At 35.5% G+C, this 25,462-nt stretch overlaps 1 long non-coding RNA gene across 6 annotated transcripts in view; it reads left to right on the top strand.

Annotated features, from left to right (window-relative positions):
- The first annotated feature begins 1,039 nt into the window (after window positions 1–1,039).
- Window positions 1,040–25,462, top strand: part of LOC106037625 (uncharacterized) — a 79,307-nt gene continuing 54,884 nt past the window's right edge. For 2 of the 6 annotated variants that reach the window (XR_010834766.1, XR_010834765.1), the window contains exons 1-2: window positions 1,042–5,621; window positions 16,615–16,790. This is a non-coding gene — a long non-coding RNA (uncharacterized lncRNA). Of the gene's footprint in view, window positions 5,622–16,614; window positions 16,791–19,349; window positions 19,471–25,462 lie in introns of those variants that run through there. The other 4 variants (XR_001208143.3, XR_001208142.3, XR_010834764.1 and 1 more) reach the window with 3 other exon arrangements.

Here is a 25,462-nt window from a genome sequence, read left to right as displayed (position 1 = left end):
TCACTTTAACCTGAATGAACTATTCTTTTTTAAATAATATAGTCTGTCCCTAAAATATTAGAATTTATTAAATTGAGAGTTTATTTCTTCCTTATTCAATATTTTTTCTCCAATACCTTCTTATTTGATTTATCATTCGTATCTTCCATTCTTGGAAGTTTGATTCAAAACCCATGAAATCTACTGGAGTTTTAGTTGTGAGAAATATATGGAAGACTCTATTTTTCTACTCTGTTCCAGCTGTGTATTTCTCATGGTTATTTTCTCTTCAGGTTTGAGTATTTAATAGGATTTCTGTCTACTTGCCATGCTGCTTTTTCTGGCATTTCTTATTTCCTTCCCTGGCTTCTGTTCAGATGCCAAGCCAGCAACCATTCAACACTTTCTCCCCAAATAATTGCATTTACAAGCGTCCAGAACTCCTGCATGCTAAATTTCATTTTATTCAGACTGTCTTTCTGGAAGGTGAGAGGAGGTAAAAAAAAAACAAAAACACAAAAAAAAACACTTTAGTGTCTTTCTTGAAAATCAGAGAAATAAAACACACTGCCAATAGCTATTTTGCACATCCAGAACCATATGTATACTTAAGCAGCTATTTGATATAAACATCAGAGTAATTCTTATGTGTATCTACTCTCATTCTGCCATACGTAAAAATACTTTAACGTTTGCCGGTATTTCTTCAGGTACCATAAAGGGGGCTGGATCAGTAGCATTAATTAGCTTCCCAGATACCTGAATCCATAATTCTATTCCTGTGATTCTTTTGTCATTCCTCTTCCCTAACAATAATTTTAGTATTTCTGATGACTGAGTGAAGCCAAAATCTGGTACCATTATGTCTCCATTCTTTGTTATCCGAGATAGCTCACTGAGTTAGCATGTGCTTTGGGCACTATTGGTGTCCCTCTTCTGAATTTCATGGCTTCCAGAAAACTACTGGAATGTACTACCAGTGGTTCCAAAGGTAGACATTAGAGTTCAGTGCTCAATAGTGTTTTTTTTTTTTTTTTTTTTTTGATGGGAAACAGTAAGTCTTTGGTCATAAGGGTCATAAGTAGTTCCTAGAATTTAACTATTGGATAAGATTTCTGTAATGAATTACTTTATCTTAAAGTTTTTTTTTTTTTTTTTCTGATATGCTTACAACTCTATAAAATGATTCTTGAATACATCAGGGCCAAAAGGAAAACTCTTAAGACAGTTAATTTAATAGAAATACTTACCTCCAAAATGAGGTGAAAAGTATTAGCCCCTACATGAATGATGTAATGTCAAAATCACCAACAATTAAGGTTCTGAAGATTCTTGCCTGAAGATGCAGAAGAGGCCAATAGCAGCATAAAGAAATGAAGTCTGAAGGGAAATCCCTAACCTCTAATCTACCATTTCCCCTAGAGATTAGTTCATGTATCAACAATTGGATCCATGTCTACAAATGATAACTGGGATCATTACCACCGAATACCCCTTGATCTTCAGAATGTCTGCTGATAAGTGTCTATTTATAATGATGCTCACTAGAGACCACACTATATTTTTGACATATTCTTTATAAAAAGTAAACAAGCTCTTGCGTCCTCAATAAAACCAGTCCAACAAGGGAAGAGTGATGTGACCTTTTACAGTGCTTTATTGACCATACAAAAAGAAGCAACTCTGAGTTTGTCCTTTGCGTAGGTTCACAGGAGAGAAAAAGCATTACTCTGGGACTCGAATCTCTCAGTAATACAGTGCTGTCAGATCAAAAAAGTTAATTCTTAGACCTGCAACCTTTTTGTTACTAACAATGTGCAATAAAAGGGTATATCTGAGAAAACATGACTAAAATGTCTAGATGACTTTATACATATTTGCAATGTTACAGCGCCTTCCCACTCTTTTATTATACACCTCATTATACACTTAATTAAAATAGTCTATCAGTGCTCTATCGTAAATGGTAGCTTGTGATATAACGTTTGCCTTCAAATACCTAACATCTCATTTGTCAATCAGTAATAACTAAAGGTATCCTCTACATATTTCATAGCAGAAAATGCAGTGAACTGCACTTCATTCCTATCTGCAGATTACCCTTTCAATCAAATGCTTTCCAGAAATAAAGTCATAATGACACATCTTCTGTTCCAAATCCTTAATTCTGATAAAGGTTTTATATATATGACCTTAAGATCAAAGGAAAAAGAAAGCAACAAACAAACAAAAACCTGAACAGTCCTCTGACAAATAAATATGGATCAAAGTCTTGAGTAGCAGAATTTAATAGCAGATGATCTGGCTTCTGATGTTTAATGACAATGGCTTATAACATAGAAGGAAAGTTTCCATCTTTCAGATGTGTTTTGGTGCTTTATTCTGACACTGATTCTCTCTTTTGGTGTAACTATAATCCATGGATATAGCAGGCTTAGCACAAGAAGTTCTCCATGATATGAAATCTGTTTACCAAGGAACCCTTGGTAGTGTTATGAAACCTGCACATTCTTAATGCTTACAGAAGGGCCTTTGGGATTTTGGGATTTTAATCTAATAAACAGATTCTTTAGATCTTATTTACTCCTGTTATATGTTCTGGGATCAATAAAAAGTATGATAATAAAAGTATGATATGAAAAGTATGACTATACCCTGTCAATATTTGGTGCAAATACATATCTAATATTTTAGGACTAGAGAAAGAGTTTATTCAGTAAGATCTAGATATGTGATTAAGTTATCACCCCCAAATTAGGCTTCTTGCCTGTTGTATTTAAGTGTTGAACTAAGGCCGAAAAGTATAAAACAGTTTCGTTTTGTTTCTTTTTTTAATTTATATGATGCTGATAATTACGTGGAAGCTGTGATGCATCTGTTACTAATTGCTCCTAGAAAGGTAATGCAGCTGATTTTCTTAGTGTTAACCTTTTGGGAGGCTACATGGTAGAAATGTTTGGCAAGACTACAGATTATCCACTCAAAAAGTTATGCCACTGAAGCATATTGGACTATATTATGAGTAAACTTTTAGGGAAAAAACAGATGCTGAAAATGTCTTGATATGTTGCATTTTATCATGCAACATCATCCAAGAAGATTTTTAAAAAGTAGAAAGTTCCTGTCTTAAATCCTACAACTACACTGAATTTTTTATTTGCATAGATAAAGTAATTCTGGTTTGGTAATGTCAGGCTGCTTCTACCAAATGCCAAAGCTGAAAGCCTTTAAATAGATTTTATAGACTTTAACAAGCCCTGCAGGCCTCCCAGCTCAGTCAATAAGGATGGGATCTATGATGATATATAGTGAGTTACAGAGCCTAGGCTAGGAGAATTACATTTTGAAATCAGATCTTGCCAGAAGATTTCTACAATTGATTATTGTTTAACTTTGTTATCTTCCTATATATAAAAAAGATACCTTACAGGCTACTCTCAGGAGTTAATATTACCTTCAAAAGTACACTTTTAAAGGTAGATTGAGTGTTCTTTGGAAGATGTGGGGTTTTCACTGTCGCAACATTTTTGAAACGTTCAGCACTGAAGAGATTCAAAAATTTCGTCTGGTGAAATTCATTGAGTGCTATTTAATGCCCTTGTGTATTACTGTAATCTGCATGGTGTTGGTAGAAGTAATAGTGTAGAATAAGGAGAAATACCATCTGTGTACTGACCAATTTGCAACTGGAAACCAAACAAGGAGTAGATTGGAGCAGCAGTGTTCATCATCTGGCTACAGGATCTGATGCAACAACAGTCACAGAGAGCCTGTGCTACTATTATACCTCTCTGCATACCAGGCTCACATCTGGCAAATGAATTTCAAGTTGCCAGTGTTTTTATGCTTCATTTGTATGGCCCAAAAATTATCTACCATTTATTTTATATAGACCATAGATAAATTATGATTTTATCTCATAAAAATTAAAAAAAAAAAAAAGGGTTCAAAGTGTTCCCTGAGATGCAAACAGTTCATAGGGAAGTTAATAGTTCCTCGGAGAACTGGACTCTAGGTAGGATTATGATGGTTAATGATTCACATGGGAATAGGCAAAGTTGTTATTGTCTAAATAAATTCTAAAGGCAGATATCTGACATATCTGGTGTCTGAAATAACTGTTTTAGACTTAGCTACATCCATCAGTTTTTTTTTTTCTCTTTTCTCTTTTTTTAAAAACTAGTTGTAAGATACTTAAAACTGTGTGGATTATGATGTGCTATTATTTAATCTGGCTGGTATGTTGGATTTGCTATTTTACTCAGAAAACAGAATGAAAAAAAAAAAAATAATCCAGCATAGAAGGCTCTGTATATTAACAATGTCAAAGAATTTAATGCATGTTTACAGATTTGTTTTAATAATAGGGCAATTTGTATATGAAAATAACAAAATACCTTGGAAGGCTCTTCCTAGTCCTAGCAAAGTAAGGATGAAGTTAGTAAAGAGTAAAGGATGGCTTAAATTAGCACTGCACTTAAATGTCTTTTTCTCTCAGTCTTTTGTTGTGCAAAGAGGAGAGAGCTGCTGCAGTTTAGTTTGGTATTATTTTGTACTCCTCTGCTGATAAGAAGAGCTTGACTGGGTGACAAAATACGAGAGGTTGTGCCTAATGAATCTGCTGAAATTCTCCAGAGAGATTACTGCCATTATAGAAGAGGTAAATACAGTGGATATGATGCACTTAAATTTCCAAGAAGCATTTTATGAAGTATTTTAGCTGATATTTCTGGCTTAGTTGGAATGCCATTGAATATGAGAAAAACAAGGTGCTGGATTTAATCAAAACAAGAAAAACTACCACATTAATCAAGAATTTATTGACCTATTTGAGAATCTAATACTCATAAACATGAGGATTTTCTTGACCCCATTCTGTGCCTTACTATGACTATTCCACCCCACTGCCTTCTAGTCTAAAGGTTATTGATTAACAATATATGCATTAAATTAGACTATATTCTTATGTTTGGTGTTCAACTGTCTTTTCATGCAACAAGTTATGGCCATACATCTACATACTATATATCACAGCAGTTCAGAAAAAGATATCTTCTTGTCACAACATTCATGTTAGTTCATAGTTTGTAATTTATGCCACAAGTAAGAGATGGCATTTGTTCATAAATGAATTACAAAATTGGGAAGTAATTCCTAATTCCAATATGTGGAAATGATGATATACCTCAAAACTCTGTTTGTTTGAGGGAATTATTTCATTCTCATTGAAAAATCAGCTTTGAAAACAAAGTTTGTTTGTTTTCTTGGGGGGGCCTAGCCTTGGGGCCTGTCACATGAGTTGGAATGGCTGCAGGGCCCGTTACAGGGGTTGGAACAGCCGCAGGGCCTGTCACAGGGGTTGGAATGAATGCTGGGCCTGTCACAGGGGTTGGAACAGCCACAGGGCCCGTCACTGGGGTTGGAACAGCCACAGGGCCCGTCACTGGGGTTGGAACAGCCACTGGGGTTGAAGTGGCTGCTGGGATTGGAGTGGCCACTGGGCCCGTCATAGGTGTTGGACTGGCCGCAGGGGTTGCAGTGGCCGCTAGGCCTGTCACAGGACTTGCAGTGGCTGCAGGGCATGACTCAGAGGTTAGAGTGGCCGAAGGACGTGGAGTGGCCGCAGAGTCGAATGCAGCTCGGTAAGCATAGGCCAATCCCCATCACATTGCAGTGATTTGTGTATTTCTGGAATTGTCAGGGTGATGACACACCTTTTTCAAGCATCCTACCAGTTTTTTAGGATTTTGCAGTTAAAATAGTTTCTGAGATATGGTTTCCAAAGTATGGAGTTGACAGCAATGCTGAGTACAAATACCAGATTAGTCTCATGACCAGCAATTTTATCATATCATAAGCCAGTGTTACACCGTACAGTAAAATAATAATCTTAAACCAGCCCCCGGAAAGGATAAACAGCATGACTGGGAACACATACAGTAAGTAATGTGCTATATAACTCAATTTGGAAAACAGGCACAGCAGACCTGAGATCAAAAGAATCAACATTGTGGCTAGCAACTATTAAGCAGATCTACTGCTTATAACAATTTTGTTTTAACACGTTCTGGTCAGATCTGTTGTTATCTCGGCCCTTTGAGCCCCATGTTAGATGCCGAAAGGACTGTTGTGGTTAACCTGGCTGGCAGCTGAGCACCACACAGCCATTCACTCACCCTCCCCCCTCCTTCTCTGGGATGGGGGAGAGAATCAGAAAAAAAATGAAAGCCTGCGGGTTGAGATAAGGACAGTTTATTAGGACAGAAAATAAAGGAAAATAATAATAATAATGATAATAGTACCACTAATAGTAGCGTGTACAAAACAAGTGATACACAATGCAATTGCTCACCACCCGCTGACCGATGCCCAGCCTATCCCCGAGCAGCCGCCCCCCCACCCCGGCCAGCCCTCCCATATTAATTCTTCAGCATGACGTCAGATGGTATGGAATACCCCTTTGGCCAGTTTGGGTCAGCTGTCCTGGGTCTGTCCCTTCCCAGCTCCTGCTGTACGCCCAGCCTGCCCACTGTCAGGACAGTGTAAGAAGCTGAAAAGTCCTTGGCTTAGTGTAAGCACTGCTCTGCAACAATTAAAACATCAATGTGTTATCAACATTATTCCCATCCTAAATCCCAAACACAGCACCCTACCAGCTACTAAGAGGAAAAGTAACTCCTAGCTGAAACCAGGACAAACAATCATAATTTAATATGAAAACTTATCAAAAGGTATTGGCAGTATCAATGAAATACTGAAAAAGAGTCTTTGAGGAGTCTGCCATTATTGAGCTATTGTTTGCTTTGTCCACCCTTCCAAGTAGGCTGTTAAAATAAATAACGTGGTTTTGTTCATCTACTGCAGTAGTTCCCCTGCAAAGAGTAGCTCTCCGATCAGTACTGCTAAACTAATTTTCAAACCTCTGCACTATTGCTTAGCACATAATAGCTATTGCACTTACCCACATCTCTCCACTACTACTTTGGGATACTTAGAATATAAATACACTGAATGACACCTGATAGTTTAAGATCCTTCGAAGAAAAGAACAATATGAATGTGAAGCATCATTATTAAGCAATAGCAACTGAGTTGCAGACCATTAACCTAGTCAGTCATTAATTCTGAAGAAATCTTCTGTGCTGAACTTTTTTTTCTTCTTCTTAAAAACACAATACAAAGCAAAGAATAAATCCCACAGCTATATTGACTTTTTTAGTGGGTGATAATGCCATTGTTATATTGCATGCTATAATTACCGTGTACATTAACTAGTCCATTCTCACTGTAACACTAGTAATAGCCAGTAAAGGAGGGAGAGAAATGCCTCCCTAAGTGTTAAATCCAAACACAGCAAATATTTGTATTCCCCATGCTCTAAGCAAAGCTACTTGAAATAAGTTTCTCTCACCAAAGAGCTACTTCGTTTAGGTAGCTATTCCCTGTTAGGAACAGTCTCCTGCCTCACTGTTCTCTCTCCCTACAAGCATCAGGAATGCACCTTTCCTGCCTCAGTTCAGAGATAGAGGAGTTAAGTACCTTTAAAGAAATGCTCTGGGCCATATCCTCCCCATCATCAGGTCTTCACAGCTTGAGAGAGGGTGGGTCAAAGTGCCACGTACAGTATGTCGGATGTATTGATAGAGAACCAGACCTCTATTTCAGAGTTAGGATTATAAAGCATTAGAAAATGAGGTACAGTTGGCAAGCCCTCATTTTGGATGAGGTTTCAGGCAGAGTTTTTATTAAATGTAGGCCTATGAAGCAGAAAGAAAGGAAAGAGGAGGCAGCTGCAGCACATCTACCTATTGAGGGTCTTTAGTGAACATCTGGCAATCAGAGTGCCACATCTTCACTACAGTTGCTTTTTTGGTTCTAGTGGCAGTTGAGCCTGTGCATGCTGCAATCTCGATCTTGCTTGTGTAGGCTTTTCCTTGACTATGAATTTCTTTAAATCACTCTTCCTTCTGGTGGGTTATTTTCCTTGTTATTTTTTTTTCTGCATTAAATTTTAGTGAAAGTTTGCTTATATCACCTCTCCTTATCAAGAAATATAATCAGAGGAGATTTTGAAACAAGTTAGTGCAATCTTACAACTTTTTTTGTCAATATTTAAAAATGAGGCAGGCAGAACTCTTTACCTGCTAATTCTCAGTTTCATAAAAAGAAGATCAATTTGCAGCCATTCTGTGTGTTACAGTGACAGAAAGAGCTTTTGTATTCATTCAGACTTTTAATAAAGGGTTTGACAGGACCTTTTTTAGAGGCTCTCTCATTGACAGCAGGGATTTTTTTTTTCTTCCTGGCAATTTGCTTTACCCAAATATAGTTCAACTGAAGAAAAGGCGAATTTTTTTTCAAAGTGAATCCCCTTGTTTGTACATTTTTTTAACTTTAGCACGGACAAAGGCCCAAGGAGGTTTAGTGAAAAGTTCACATGGTGAATCAGTCTCTGGCTAGGGATCATTGATGCTATCACAAATGACTGTACTTGCTGCACAAGTGCACAGGGTAACTTCACATAAAAGACAGAAATAGGAAAGTATTGAAAAGGTAATTCCATCCAGAAACAGCTCAGCTTCATTCACTGAGGTATCTCATTACGAAATCCTTGTTTTTAGCCAAAGAAGCTGAGGATTATTTAGCACTTTGTACCATAATGTAAAAAGATTTCAGTAGAGGTAGTTTTATGAAGAAACTTCATATTCAGGGAAAATCTTGGTGCAACTGTACTGAACAATTTCAAGGATTACTTTTAGCATAACGGTAAATGAACTCGTAAAATGTGCTTTTTTTCTTTAATATTAAACTCATTTATAAAAAAAATATATAATTTGATTATGAAAAGATCTGTTTTGTGAAACCTTAAGAGTTATCAGTTTCTTTTTGTTTCCTTGATTGCCAAAATATTTTATAGATTTTAAGTATATAATTTGTGTTAGGTATCAAAGAATAGCCACATTAATCTCAGTAAACTTTATTACTTTACAAGTATGAATGCCAAATAAAGCATTCGATATTTAAAATATACCCAAAATTCAATGGCATAGGTTATAGAATACGATACCTTATTATGAGCTTGTTGACTATAATAATTGCTGCTTTTTCTGCTGAGATTATTGATTTTTCAAGATTGTTCTCAGGAGTCTCATTGACAATATTTCAAGGCCAGTGGTGTCAACAATGATAGGATACAATGAGTTTTAATTCAATGTATTCCTTTTCTTAAGTCCCTTGATACTTTACACTTGAACAGATATGACAGATCTTCTGGCAACATTTATGTGAATATAAGATATATTAAATAATATGTAACATTTCAAACCTCCTTGGAGCAGTTTCCATGGAGATCAAAGGCATCATCCACTAGAAATTAAAATACAGACGATCTGAACTTCTGGAATGGAAATATTTGATATAAGTTTCTGAAATCTTGTTTCAGGAGGTAGGAATTCATCTGCTTGGTTTATCTGGACAATATTTGTTCTGTATGCATGACTTCTTGAAGAATTTAGGAGGTAGAATAAACACTTTTTAAAAAGGAATAAAATGTTTTTAAAGCTATGTATTAGAAAGATTAAATTCACCCCTTTACTGAATAATGAGCAAATAATCAAGCTTAATGTAAGAACTTCTGTAAGAAACTAGAAGGGATGAAATCCACTTTCCTTAGGCAGCTCAGATGGTATGGAACACAAGCACCATCCCGTAGCTGCACAGACCCCAGCTGAGGCATGAGTAATGGCAGCTTCCCTCTAGTGAGCCCTACCTGCTGGATGTATGTAGACGTGTAAGATCTTTCTTCTGGTCCTTCTTTTGTTCTAGTCACATTACACTTGTTATAGAGCAATGTCTTCTGTTATGGCAGGACAACACTTACATACGTTGCCAATTTAAGCCATGATGCCCTGGAAGTCCAGGCATGAACAATTTTGCCCTAAAATGAACCAGCCTTAACAGGATGGGAAAAAAGCATTGCCAGATATAAGTGAAACAATGGTATTAACTACTGAGATGAATATGCTTGTAGGCCCAGAGTACTTTGTTTAGAATTAAAGTATTATGCTTTGACTGCTGGGCAGGGAATTGCCTTAGAGTTGGAAATAACTCCCACGGGCAGATTTCCATTTTGTTGGTTAGCTTCTGAAAATTCAAATGCCCAGTCTAACCTCTGATATTAAGTATGTGTATATATTACTTTAATAGCTGTCAGAAATTGTGTGTCACCAGCAGTGGAGCTGCTTATATCAATTTTTAAATACTTCCAAAGCATTTTGAGTAACAAATACAAGATTGCCCAAAGGACTTGAGGAAAGAACAAAAAAAAGAGAAAGAATAAAACCAAAATGTTTCTTCTGCTATCGATTAAGGGTTTCCTTTGGGGAAAAAAAAATAATAAATAAATAAAAATAAAAATGTGTCTTCTACTTTCTCATCGTGATTAATAGTTATAAGAAGTATGACGTATAATGACAAGTCCTACAGCGGAAGTACTGTGTAATCACCAGCATTTGAGACCATGGTCAGGAGATCAGATAAGAGCAAACTGATAACGGTAATTATATTCATTTATTTCATTTTTTGATAGAATCCTGCAAGAAAGAAAGAAAGAAAAAAGCTAATTAAATATAAAAACAGATGGCAAGGAGATCCTTGGAAAGGTCAACATTATAAAAATCTTAGCTCTGAATTATCTAAATGGATCAGACACATGTAATTTATCCAAGAGAATTAAAAATACAAATAAAAAGCAATTGATATTCAAAACAAGATAATGAACTCCACCATTAAAAGGAAGTGAACGGTACTAATAGCCGGAGATGAGAGATCACTGAGTTTGGCCTCTAATTATTGGTTTGTTAATTCTAGCCTGATTCAGAAAGTGGATATCTGTATAGGAGCTGTTTTATGGCAATATAATATTGACATAATCTGTATTTGATTAACTAGGAGAGAAAATATATCCAGCTCTTTCACCTTCTGCAAGTTGCTTTGTAGATTATAAAAGCTTGAACTCATTTAAAGAGTTCTAGATCAAAGCAGTTAGAATACTTTTGGTCTCCTCCAGCCAGAGTCCATTTCTTTTGTCTCCTTCACTCTTCATAGACCATCATTCTTAAAACAACTTTATAAAAGGTATGTGTTTCCTTCTGAATGGAGTTTGAAAAAATCATGAATTTACATGGCTTTTTGCATTATCTACCGTGTCTAACGTGTTACATAATTTTAGTTCACTACAAGAAAAAAAAAGCTCCTATTCAATGGCACTAATATTGTGAACTCCTGTAAAAATATATGTATTTTTTAATCATGTAGAAGTAGAAATTTTTAGCAAAATGAAGAATAGTAAAAAAAAAGTAAAAATTATATCTTCTGAGGGGTATCCAGAAGAAGAAAAATAAATCTTGATTTGTCAGTGTAATCTTGAGATTTTAAAAAATTCTCAAAGCCTTCATCCTACATTTGTATCATATTTTCAAGCTCTTTTGCATTATTATGGAGACTGGAAACTCTTACCTCTTCAACTTGATTTTATTTTAAAGAAATGAGAGCTGAGTTATCTAATCATTTATCTGCAAACGCCACCAGAGGCTGTGTGGGAAAAGCAGATGAATATTGCAAAAGTTTTGACAAAAGTACTGTTGTTATCAATGCTATGTAGGTCCTTTTTATGAAATCAAAATGTCTTAGGAGGAACTTCAGCAGGCTGCATGCAAGTCTAGCTAGTTGCCGTTTTTCTCTCTTAAGACTTTTCTGTTTGATAGGGTGTAAAAACACAGTCACAGCATCAGATATATACAAGTATGTTTCATTGCAGACAGAATATTAAGCAGCGTCTTGTTGCTTTGTAATGGTGAGGAGTTCTTGTTTGAGTTTATAAAAGTTATACTTCTCCATGAAGAAATGAGCTTTCTCTTGCAAGAAGGTTCTCTTGTCTATGAAATTATCCCTGAATTTTGAAGAAAGGGCAAGCTTTCTTGTGAAAGTGTTGGACAGATATTTTAAAGAAACAAATATCCCAGATGGGCATGATTTTCTCTGATATTCCAGATGTTAAATCAATCTGGAGGGGGCAGCCCAAGGAGAATCTCTGATGCTTTTTATAGTTTGAATGGAGTTTCCATTTAAAATCAATACTAATTAGCAGTTAATACCAGAAGAGGGGTTCTCATTTGTCTTACTCAAGTCCAACAGGGGGAAGAAATGATCTTATTATTTTTCACATGGTGCTAACAGGTTTCCAGCATTATTTGAATCAGTCACAAACTGCAAAACAGACATTTATCATGCTTTTAAGGAGGTGTTTTTGAAAGTCAAATAACATCAAGCATCAGCTTCTTTTATCTCAGCATTGGCTTTGGAAAAACAACTCGGTGGCTGAATTTGGTCACCCCTGCATCAGCAGTTGATCTAATTTTGTTTGTTGCAAGTACAAAGTTTTGTGATATGAACAATACATTCTTTCTGATGTATGCTTGTTAAGTAATGTGTAGTTTAAGGTGAGGTGAAGGGTATATTGTTGTTCTCTTTTATGCAGCTGCTAAACTACTAGCTGGAAAAGCAATGGAAGAGGAAATTATATGTTTTTTTGTTGTATTTTTTTCTTAAGTAAGAGAAGTACATAATTTGAGTTTTTTTTTTTTTTTTCTGGGGGAAAAAAAAAAGGCAAAAAAGGAAAGAGAGGAAAAGATCTATACCAGATTTAATTTAGTTGGAAATATTTCTGACCAGGAAAGACTAGTACAATAACAAATCCAGTCACTAAAAGATCACTAAAAGCACTAACCTCACACAGATTGCAGTGAACTAACTGTAACCTAACCTTACTAAGAAAAGTCCTGCTCTAACATAACCAATATGGGCAGTCCCATAGATATTCAGGTATCTGAATGGTTCTATAAGGAATGATTTGTAGTTTCAGGTCTTAGACTTCTGTGTTTCTCTTCATATTGAATACAAGGTTTAAAGGTGAATATAAAGATTTACATGGCCAAATACTAATTCTTTTATAGAAAGACATGGTATAACTGTCTAGTATCTAACACGATAGCTGATCTTTAACTGATTTTATTTATAAAGTATGCCTAAAAGAGACTATAACTTACTTCCATTTAGCAAATGTATGGGCAGCAGGGAAAGAATTCATCAAATAGCAAAAGGAGAACTTGTTCTAGTCTAGCAAACGTGTAGTAAGTTCAACAGAGGCCTGGTCTGCCTTACACAGAAGAACTGTTCTTCCACTGAAAACTGACTGGCTGTAGATGACAATATTTGAGACAGTTTATATTTTCAATGGAATAGTTTTCTGTCAAGAAATGCTTCTCCGTTAGTCTTTGAGGATGATGCGGGATCGTGTTTGTGTAAATGTGATAAGGAAATAAAGTATTTTAATTTAAAATGCATTGAGCTTGAAATACCTTACAGGGTTCAAACCACTGTTCTTAAATCATGTGGTTGGGAAAATTCTATTGCATAACAACAAACAAAAAACAAACAAACAAACAAAAAAATCTTTATCTGGGACCAAAACTTATGTTAAAATGTCAGTATTTTCTCTAAATACTCTCCTAGGAAATTGATCTCACTTTCAGTGCTTTATGCCTAAGGGTTTTGGAGCTCTCTTCCAAGTTTTATACTAATAATGAAGAAGCTGTACTTATCCTTACCCCTCCCCATTAATTGTGCATGGTATTGTTGGATAGGAATCCATTACGTATGCTTTCCAGAAAGGGGACTGATAGAAGATTCCAACTGTGAGCCAGCAGACCTTCCTATGATGCTATTGTGCCCTCAAAAAGAAATGAAGAGCTGATTCAGACTGCTGAAATTCCTCCATTCTGTAACTGTTCATGTTATTAAGAGAATAACATATTTTCTTCTGTTTTGAGAGACAGAGGTCTTCCTAGATGTAAAACTAATATGATGAACTTTACAGCAAATATTGTTCTTTCCCCAAACCTGTACAAATGTGTTGGTTTTGATGATGAATATATAATTAATGAACCTTCCTGCTGTGAAAAAGAAAGAAGAATGAATGATACAAACCTGAGGGTACAACACAATAGTGGGTAAAGATGGCAGCAGAATACTCAGATAAAAAAACAGGAGCTTATTTCACTAGAGTTGAGCTCTATATAGAGCAGGACAACCCATGATGTCATTTATCCTGGTCACTTGTGTTTCATTTCTATGTTGTTTTTATGTCTGCATTGGAAGATAGTAGTCTTTAGAAGAGACTGACAAATAATTACGATTTTCTGGATTTCTATTTTGTCTTGTCCTAAAAGAGTCATATGGGAAATCAGGACAGAATTTTGTTTTTGATGGTGTCAAAGAGAAGGCAATAATGGAGAGCCTGAAAGAGGAGGTTGTTTTGTACAAGGGACAAATGAAGCAGCATATCTTGTCAGAACCCTTTTAAAATGTTTAAAATGTTGTTGAAAAAGTTGAAAGGCATCAAGACCAGAGAGGAAGACGGGATGAAGACATAGATAAAAAAAGGTGTATACCTTTTCTAGATGGTACAAGAAACAAAATTTCTGAGATTTACGTGAGTTGGGATGATGTGTTTATATGTCTTAAGGAGGGAGTAGAGGTTGAAAAATTAAATTATAACAACTGATGAAGAATTAAGTCTCACCAACTCTTAGACAATCTAAGGTTCAGTATTCCTAACAAGTAGCAATGCAACACATACACAGACATCTCTCTATATATCTGTCCTGTGTTTAACATTTGTCTCTTTTGGTTTCATTTCATGTTCTTCCCCTTTGAAATACACCATTTCCATAGTAACCAATGTCATCAGTTCAGGCAACAATAGGCTACCCTGTGACAAGTGTGATAAGAAGTCAGCTTTTTGAATGGATTTTAAATTTATAAAGTGGTTTATGAACTTAGCATGAAGCTAACATTAGAAGCATTTTAATGATGCTTTTCACGTTAATGAATGATTTTAATATTAAAAGAGCACATTAATGTAAAAATGAAATATAATTCTGTGTATTGTATAAAAAGGTTCCGGGAAACTATGACCATCATGCAAGGCTTTAATAAACCAATAATCAAATCAAGGCTGTGACAGTAATTCCTAGTGAAAACAAATTCTGAAGAAAAATTACAAACTTTTGCTGTTTTATGAATATTTCGTCCTTCTTTTAGCAAAATTTTGAAATAGCCCGAGATTTGTCTGTTTCTAAAAACAGTGGATGACACCCAAATAATTCTGCTACTTGTATTAAGACTGTGAATGTTATGAAACTGTGATCTGGGTCATTGTTGAAATATCACCATGACTGCAAAAGTAACAGAATATTGTTCACCAGTCAAAGACATTTAAAAAAAAAAAAAAACAACTTTTCATTTTTTTGCAGGAAAACAGAATGAATTATCTAATTAATTCCAATGATTTTGTAAATTTCCTAAAGAAAATATTAGGTTTTGCATCTGAAAGCTTTAGTTCAACATGTGCTTGTTCTCTCTTGAGCTTTGAAATTTGTGATAGAAAAGTTCAAAGTCAGAATTTTTGATAGTTTTGTAACTTGAAGTGCACCTTTGGGAAAATGGTGATAGATTTAAAAAAAAAAAAAAAGTGCATATCTCATCATAGTCTTCTGTTGTAAGATGTGGGGACACTCAGCTTTTGAGATGAGAAAAAAGTATTTTCATTTCAACAGGGTAGAGACATGATATCCTGTATCTAATATATAATTATATGTAACTTTCTGGAAAAAAATAATGGCAATCAGATAATAAGTTTCAATCAATATACTAACTTAGCTTAGATTCTAATTTTAAGTAATCAATCGGAGCTTCTTACTTTTGTGTGAGTTTTTTCAGTTATGTGGTTTTTTTTGTTTGCTTGCTTTTATGCATGTATTGGTTTTTGATCAGCAACTTCACAGAAATATAAGAATAAAGTGATAAAGTGTGTTTTACTATCAATTTTGTGCTTCTTACACTGTGGAGGAAAAAAAAATGTTTTTCCACTGTTTCTGGAAGTGAAATTAATGAGGCTTTCATATTACCTTCCTTTCCTTAGAAAATGAAGACCGTATAACTGTTTCCCTGACTTCACTAATCAGTCTCAACTCAGTGTTTGCAACATAGGAGAGAAACAGATCTTAAAAATAACTAAGGTCCTAACGAATTTGTGGAAAATAATTTGTGATACAGAAAAATTGGTGTTCCACCCAAAGAGGAGATTTCAGTGCAGTGATTCTATAGTGGATGTGAGAAAGGGAATTTAGCATGCTGTGGTGGAACTATACGGGACACCAATTCACACAAAATTTGGCTTCATTACGTTCACAGTTTTCTGACACTCCCCATTTGTTTCTAAAGCAATGAACCAAATGAACCAAGAGATATCCCCAGATAAATGTGATCAGGCTAGAATTAAGGCCAATATTTAACCATCAGACTTGCTAAGAGGTTGATAGAAGAAAAAGTAAAAGCACAAAATGTGCTGGATTCAGATAAGAGATTTTTTACATTTTGTTTTCTTCATAGTAGTACTGCAGTAGAAAATTAATATTCAAAGGACCTCATTTTTTCCTGCTTGATTAAAAATGTTACAATGCTGTATTGCTGTTTAAAGTAATTGGCCCTTTTCTCTTATTCTCTTTCATCTAGGAACAGCAGCAACTTCCTTTGGCCTCACCAAAGTGACTTAAGCCTCCAGCAGTGGTCTTTTGGGAGTCCCTGGCTGAAACTAAGACATAACTAATCTCTCCTCCATTTGCATATGAAATGATCTGCTCTGCTACATCATTTAGCTTCCTGACTTCCTCTTCATGTCCTATAGAAAGGTAATTTCTTGCTTATTATTCTAAAGTTGGCTTTTCCTCTTCCTTTCATACTTTTCTCCACTAGAATGCTCTAGCATTATTTTTTTTTTTTCCAAAGAAATTTGCTACATTCTGATTTTAGTCTGTGGTTTGCTGTTCTGTGGATTAACATACCTTCTACAAAATTAGGCATTTCTGTCTAAATCATAGGCAGAGGATCAATTACTTTCTGCTTTCTTATTTTCAAATACAGCACAATTTGTCTTCCTTTCTTCCTGCCTTTCTGCTCTTTTCTCTTTGTTCTTTCCTCCTGTAAAAAGTACAAGTTGCAGGCCACATAAAAGACAGTTTTGAGTTTGGCCCTGGAGACCTTTAAAGTCTTTCAGTTTAGGAGTCCTGAGTTTATTTGGGCCAAAACTTTATCTCCAGTATCCAGAACTCCCCCACAGTCTTTCTTCTACATTTTTTTTCCCCCCTGAACTCAAGGTTCCTTCTCTGCCAGTCAAATCCCAGAGCATGGTCTGATGCACAAAGTGAGGAATTTAAGACACAAGTGGTTGTGGAAAAAGTGAATAACAAGCATGAGATTATTTTGAAAGATGATCTGAAATTAAATAAACAAAACTAAGTACAACAGTTTCTGGCAGAAAAGACCTGAAGGTTGAAGGGAAGGAGTCCATCATCAGGTGCCTTTGAGAAGCTCTTGTGTGGCAAAAGTCATAGATACTGCAGCTAATTAGTTCCCCACAGAAAATGTATTTTCTTCTTATAAGAACCTAAGTATTGAATATGAAAGACTGGTTTCAGTAAGTATAATTCTGCATTGGAAGAAAGCCATTTCTGGAGGACAAAATGCAGGTAGGTGCTTTTATTTTATTTTGTTTTATTTATATATTTTTTTTCTGAACACTCAGAAGCCTTTAAAATTGCAGAGCCATTTGTAGAAGTGATTGACACCAGAAAGCATCTTGAATTATTTGTATCTATATATATATGTATGAACTATATATATATATGTATATAATGCATATATTAGTGATAGATTAGGAAAACTCCAAATAATGCATTACTATGAAGTTAAGAGCTACACAGGGTTTTAGAAACCTAGCAAATTTTAAAGAAACTTACTTGGATCCTGATGAAAATAAATATTGGAATAATTTTCCATTCCAAAATTATTTTCTGTGATGAAGACAGACAGGACAGTACCTGCAGTGTTTTAAAGTATATATATATATGTGATTTTGCAATGGTTTAGAAATTCAAGGAAATTTGTTTATTCTCCAAGGCTAGTTATTTTTATTAGCCATTGCTGTTGATAAATGTCTTACCCCATTCAAAATAACATCTTCCAGCTAACAGAAGCTGGAGGGGTTCACATATATGTAAGATTCCCCAGGCTTTGTCTGATAAATTTATCTAGTAATGCAATATTATGAATAGTAAAAAGAAATATAAAAATCTAAGTGTCAGAGAAAGATATTTACAATGTTCATCTGATAGTTGTGGGGATGGGTGTACAAAACTTTTTGCCTTTAGTAGATTCCTTTATGGACGATTGTTGGTCCCCTGCCTGAAGTAATCTTACTATATCTCTATTGAAATGAGTACTTGTCTATAAAATGACCATAGTAATTAGGCACGTGGGTGCAAGGGGAATGAGATCTTCCACTTGCTATTCTCTTTATAGGCCTCTCTAAACTGCAGTTTTGGGCATGAGCTTTGGACTTTGGACTGTACACAGGAACAGTGCCCCTACACTTTTTTTTTCTTAAAGGTCTTCTTCAACAAGCACATTTACAGCACCTGACCAGTACAGATATTAGTAAATGCTCATTTATATCTTTGTGAGATCTCAGAATAGGTCTCCACTGGGGTGTTGAAATGAGATGGAAAATGGAGGTTACTAAAAGCCTTTTCTGAAGGACGTGACAGCTGTCAGAAGCCATTCTTACTCAGCGGCTGGACTTTTTATTTTCCTTCCCTGTCCAAGTACTTTCTGAAGTGTTTTGAATTTATGTATCTTGGCATGCTACCTTGGACACAGCCAGCTATGTTGAATCAGAATGCTAATGTGGAAGGGGAACTTGCACTTATGAAAGATCCTGATCAAGGATAAGTAACAGTATAAGGAATAAGCATTACAGAGGTGCATGATGCATAACATCCATGAAATGGACTGCTTGGTTAGTCAAGAAAGCTAAGTCTGACTATCAGCAGTACTTGAAGGACATAATTATAATTTTGCAAACTGTCATAAAGGCTACTAAAATTCAGCAGGGAAAGCTAAATTAATTGAGAGAGTATCTTTGCCTCCATGATCCTGTCACTGATTAGTAAAGACTTCACATGCATGAATATAACTGCCAGTGTGAACTGTGAAAACATGACGACAGTGACAGATTTTTTGTTGTAATTCTGGAATATTTCTGATTTCCTAATCAATGAAGTTTACTAAAGCTGACCCAAAATAATGTTAAAAACAAACAGTTTTCTATATAACTTTACCACAGTCTGCTAGGTAATTTAAACCATTTCATCTGTATTGTAAAAACTTGTTTTGTATTTTTTCCTCATCAGATAATCAGGAAAAGAAAAACAACCCAAATCTTCAGGAAGAGGAATATAACTTCTAGTAGAATGAATATAATCAGTTCTTGGTGCCTGCAATAATGCTATCACATCGCCATGTTAACAATATTCCTTTTATCTCAATTGTATCAAATGTTATGTGTAGTCTTTTCTTCATTTGTTTCAACTACAAGATCTTTATGGCCAGGACTCTCTCTTACTTAGTGTAGAGTGCCTAACAAAGATATTTAATATAGCTTGGCAGTTGAATGCTATCCATTAGCACGGATAAACTGTAGTGGTTTCTAGCCTTCCAGACAAACTTAATTGCTAACTTTCACTCTTTAACCTCCTTTATTATCTCTAAATACTTATTTCTTACTCCTTGTACTCTTTCTCACTGTTGCCTTAATTTGACTCTTAGCAATGTATAAACTACTATATCTTATTTTGGGTAGTTTTTTTCTCCATTATGCTATTTGGTTGTATATTTAAAGCACCTCTAAAGTCTTACTAGTGGCTTTTTTGACAGAGAAGCTGGGCTCTAAAAGCTGGTCTGCAGCTTAGTCAATGTCATTGCTTAATGCCTCAATCTGCTTAAATGCAAAGTGATGGCAATTATTTTGCCATTCTTTATGATGAGTCCTGATATCTCTTAACCAAATGTTCTATATGAGTTAAATATTATAAATGTGTTACTGCGAAGAACATTTGGTTGGATAATGCAATCTATTTATTATTGCTCTGCATCTATTCAAGGACTTCTTTAAAGTAACAGGGAGATATTTCTATATGTGTATAGGAATCCCAAAGAACAAATTTTAGCATATGCTGAATTACAGTGTGGCTGCAGTACCCAAAATTCTTTTCTGTCATTCAATTTTCGTTCCCTTCATGAAATTAAGAGCATTAATTCATCTAAAGGGCTGAAGGAGTTTCAATATCTAACATCACATCGATATGCTCTACACTACGTGGTGAGAGAGAAGGTTTTAGCACTGTGTTTCTCTGGTGAACAACCAGCAAAAGTTTCCTGTTATGTACATGATTTTATATTGCTTCTATCCCAGCTGTTTTCTCCTTTCCACCCACTCCCATCTGCACCTGAATTAAAAATCCCATACTTCTGTCTGTTCCAGTGGCTTATATTTGGATATAATCGGCTAAAACAGAAGGTAAAAGCATCTCCATGTTTTCTGTCACCACCACTACCGGTACTAGTGTCAGAGAACAGTTTCTGGAAATACCAAGTGCTTATTAGGGATGCTAAAGGAACTACCAGTTCCTCCTGTCTTACACAAGCATTTGTGTATTGCAAAGTTTTTGTAGGTCTTAGAATACCTCTGGGGCATATGGAATAATATCCCAGTCCAGTTTTATGTTTGAAGAAACCAAAGTGCAACCATAGCTAATGATGCTCCAGATCGTTCTGCAACTGAGGGACAGAACCAGGAATAGTTACCGTGAAAGCAGATTGTTTGCTATGAATATGTTCTACCATAGCTGTTGCAATAACAAGCCTCTTTGAAGGCTAAAGGCGTGCTTTTAAAAAGTGACTCATAAGTCTGTGCTACAATTCATGGCGTGTTTCAAAATCTCTGATTCGTGTACCAATAGAAATGCAGTGACAACTACATAGAGATCAGTGTGATTTCACATCAGCTACTGGTATACTTGTATGCTGTAAGTAAGTGGTGATAATAATTACATGCATATGAGTTATAGATTTAAACCCTTGTTGGTATGTCTCTCAAAATGGAAATCACCCTTTTAGGTGTACAGACTTCCCTTTAGAATTTCTGAACATAAAGGTTCTATTAATTAGGTAAGTGAATTTAAATTCTTAGGTCCCATCACCTTCGCCCTTTGACTTCACATCTACTGAACTTTCCAGAAATCAAAATAATTGCCTGTATCTCTTGCACTGCTTAAAATGCAAATTTTAGTCCTCCAAACTTCAAGTCAGTTCCCACCTAGCGTGCCTAAAGTTCATGTCACATGTATTTTTTTCCAGTCTTCTGAAATTGTTTTCTGGGTAGCCTGAATATTTGAGCACACTAAAGACCAGCTTTGTGTCTGTCGCTAGTCTTGGCAGAATCAATAATCTAGGTCTTCCTTACCTATGCCTTGCAAGTATTTTAAATCAGTAGGCATACTCTGAATGTGAGTTTTGGACAAGCTTATGCAAAATGCAGGGAAAGAATCACAGAATCACAGAATGTTAGGGATTGCAAGGGACCTTGAAAGATCATCTAGTCCAATCCCCCTGCTGGAGCAGGAACACCTAGATCAGGTCACACAGGAAAATATTGTCTTGCTTAACACCTTGGGTATTCACCTACAGATTAGAAGAGCTGTATTCTAGTTCCTTCTCAAATTTCTATTTCAGTAAAAAATAAAATAAAATTTGCATAAATGTCTAAATTTGAGAGATCAAACTATAACATAAATCTAAGAAATTGTAGACAATAGAATAGAAGTGGTTATGTGGTGCTTGTGAAGTTTAAACAAATTGTTTAAGCATTGTGATATTTAATCTTCTCATGGACAGTACCTGGTAAGTCTGATTTGTGCCCTTGGAAGGGTGACATGTCTCTATTTAGAGCAAAGTCTTGACCCTACAGAATCAATAGGGCTCTTTATATCCTTTCAGTTAACCTTAATACAGCCTAGCTACTTCTATTCAAATAGGACATTAGAAGTGTTTTGGAAGAGGACATCCAAATTCAATTATCTTGTGGAATGATTACATTTCCTACAAACTCATTGTGCCTTCTCTTTTATATCTCTTGATTTTATGTTGAGCCACAAGTAAACCAAGATAATGAAGTTATCATATTTGAATTAAATAGAGAAGTTATTTATGTCCAGGTACTATTAATATATTTAGATGAATAAATCAAAGCTGCTTTTGCCAGGCCAATGATAGCTTTTGTTTCAGGGAGGATTTCTGGTCTAATTGTGTTAGGACCCTATGTTCACTAATAATACCTAACACCACAAACATAGAAATTATCTGGAAAACAATGGACTCTCCTGTAACTGAGTTATCTGCATGTAATAATGAAGAAATTGAATCACTATAAAGTCACTGCAGTGCTTCAGAAAATCAAACCTACAAATGAGTACATTTTGTATCCACCTGCAGGATTTTTATACAAATTCCAGTGCTTTAACTTGGAAAGTTATTTTGGGGGACCAATGCAGGAATGGGAATATTTCATGGTTGAGTCCACAGTTGTTTTCTTGTTTTCAACTACAATTCACACCACAAGTTAAAGTAAATTAATGTTATGCAACATTGGTCTTGCAGTTCATTTATGATGGAAGTTTACTGTATTGTTTAATGCACAACTACGAAATGGTTAGATAATCTGGTAATGAGGGCATGGTACAAATCAATTCAGTACAGCATGATATTAATACTTCAGCACAGTTGTCTTCATTATGGAGTGTGGTTTTGAAAGCTAACTCATGATCAGACTTGCTTTCCATCCTTTTGACCATCACTACTGAAATGTTCTCTGTGACACTACTGTCATTTTTGAACACATTGTATTTCTGCAGCACCTCCTCAGCTAGGGTGCTGACCTATCTTGCTCCAAGGCACTGCTGTATAATCAGCAGTTTGTTCAGTCTGAGTAAAGATCTCTTCAAATGCTCATCTGTAGTTGGCCGTTGAATTCAAGCAGCACTGTGGTGCTTTGAGCTGGCAATCCAAACATCTTCATTTAGAAAGAAAACACCATACAGTATAATCAACTCACCACAGTAATTTTCTCCACTGTAGTATCATTAAAGAAGTATTGTAGCATAAAAAAAAAAAAAAACTAAAATACGCTGCTTGGCCAATGAAAAGGCCAACTGCCTTCTGCAGTTGCATCTGTTTTTACTTACTTTGCTACTGTAATGTCTGAAATCCTTTCTCTTAACACATCCATGCCTGTCTTTACTTTTTGAAAAGAATCTGAGTTACAGAAATCCAAGTTTGAAGAATCAGCCGTGTCAGAGAGGTTTAAAATCTTATCACTCAAAACACTGACTAACTTTCTAGCATAAGATGAGTTTCATGAGGAGCTGGAAACTGAACCCAGCAATTTCAGTTAAGTTCAGAAAGCCAGATGATTGTAGTCCCTGCTGTGGGGTGTCTTTTTCCTCCATGGCACCATTTTACTTCTGCATGTGCTGAGATTCAGACAGGAACCATTGACAAAGTGTATTACTGAAGCACTTAGAAAACATTGACCAGTGAAGAAAATATAAGTCAAATATTTCCGATGTGGGATATATATACGATGAGATATTAAAAAACAAAACAAAACAAAAATAATTAAGTCTTTGAAATGATAAAACAATGCGCTTTCAGCTAATAGAAAGGGAATTTGCTTTTGAATTCTAGATACTGATGAAGGAAAAAGATACAGTGATATATTAGGAAAAAATATAGTTCCTATCAGGTATTTTCAAGGATACAATTAGACTGTAGTTGTGAGAATTTAAAGGCTTCTCATAATAGCCATGAAATTAATTTTCATGGGGAAAAGAGATTGTGTGATGTTGAACCACTATTACTTTTGTGTTTGAATCTAAGCTGATTATTTTAGTTTCTTTGGTTAGTCCCTGAGAATACACTAGCAGCATGGGAGGGCCAAAGACACTAAGAAAATGAAGTTATCTTTCTGAAACTGCAGTTACACCAAAAATTGTATGTGTATTATGTTTACTTCTATACAAATACTGCACAAATATGACCTGTATTTTACGGTAATACATACCCATTCTAAAAACAGTGGGAGGGCTTTGAAACCCATTTGTTCAAAATAAATTTTGTAACATGTCAAGGGAGAAAGACAGAGAGGAAAACAGGTGGGGGTAATTTTTCTGCTCCTTCTGTTGGTTTGTTGAACCTATTCTGCTTTTCTTGCCTGCAAAAAATGTTACTCCAAAATGGCTATATTTTCTCCCCTCTTGAAAACATAAAACCTCTGATTGCTCTATGGATCTGTCTTAAGATTTCGGGTATGGATTTAAAATTAATTCATTACATCAAACTGATCCCAAGTAAATCCCACTAATGTATTTCTGAAAATATTTTCCATGAGGTATTTTCTTCTGATAAAGTAGCATCCCTTTCATTTCATGTGAATTTGTATTGGCACTAAAATTTGGGAAAAATGAATTTCAAAGTTACAAGCCTCCAGTATGTCTAAGCACATCCTTATAATCCACCTGTAAGGAAGCTGACACTACCGTGTTGCTTACGTGGCAAGTCAAAGAAAGGAGGAATATGGAAGTTTTATGTATCAGCTGACATCCATGTAGAAGAAATTCATTATTTGATTCACATAACAAATGGTAGAACAAATTCAAGTAATAATGAATATATTTGAGAAAATATGATCTGCTTACAGAAAGTTTTTAAAGTTTGCAAATGGACATAGGGTAACAAAGAAGATGAAGGGTCTAGAGGGCAGGAGAGGCACTGATCTCTCTCTGCTGACCAGCAATAGGACCCGAGAGAACAGCATGAAGCACCAACAGGGGAGTTTCAAATTAGAAATTAGGGAAAGGTTCTTCACTGAGAGGCTGGCCAGGCACTGGAACAGATTCTCCAGGGAAATGGACATGGCACCAACCCTGTTGGAGTTCAAGATGGACAACACTCTCAGATATATGGTTTGATTTTTGGGTGGTCGTGTGTGGAGCCAGGAGTTGGACTCGATGATCCTTGTGCATCCCTTCCAACTTGGGATATTCTATGGTTCTGTGAAATGTTTATTTGTAACTACTTACTAAGATATGCTCAGAATGTTAGTATCCAATCTTGATCCACGAAGCTTTATTTCAACTTTGGACTGAAATGAGAAACAGATCAAAAAAAGTCACATTTTTATGGTGTATTGTAGCTTTTCATACAATTATTTCTTCTGGCTGTAGAACAGATATGAAAGATCTGGGAGTCTATTCTTAATGATAAAAAATCTCCCTAAAGGTTGAGGGAGACTTGAAATTAGATATAAAATATAGTTATGAGGCAACACAGCTAAACTATGGTCTCCCCTGTGGAAATCAAGAAAACCGAAGTAAAAGAAAAAGTTGAGACAAATACTTTAAACCACTAA

Source organism: Anser cygnoides, chromosome 13 (genome assembly GCF_040182565.1).
Source record: "Anser cygnoides isolate HZ-2024a breed goose chromosome 13, Taihu_goose_T2T_genome, whole genome shotgun sequence".
NCBI classification, from domain to species: Eukaryota; Metazoa; Chordata; class Aves; order Anseriformes; family Anatidae; genus Anser; species Anser cygnoides.
The sequence above is the reverse complement of the archived record's forward strand: the minus strand, read 5'-3'. Positions and strand labels throughout refer to the sequence as shown.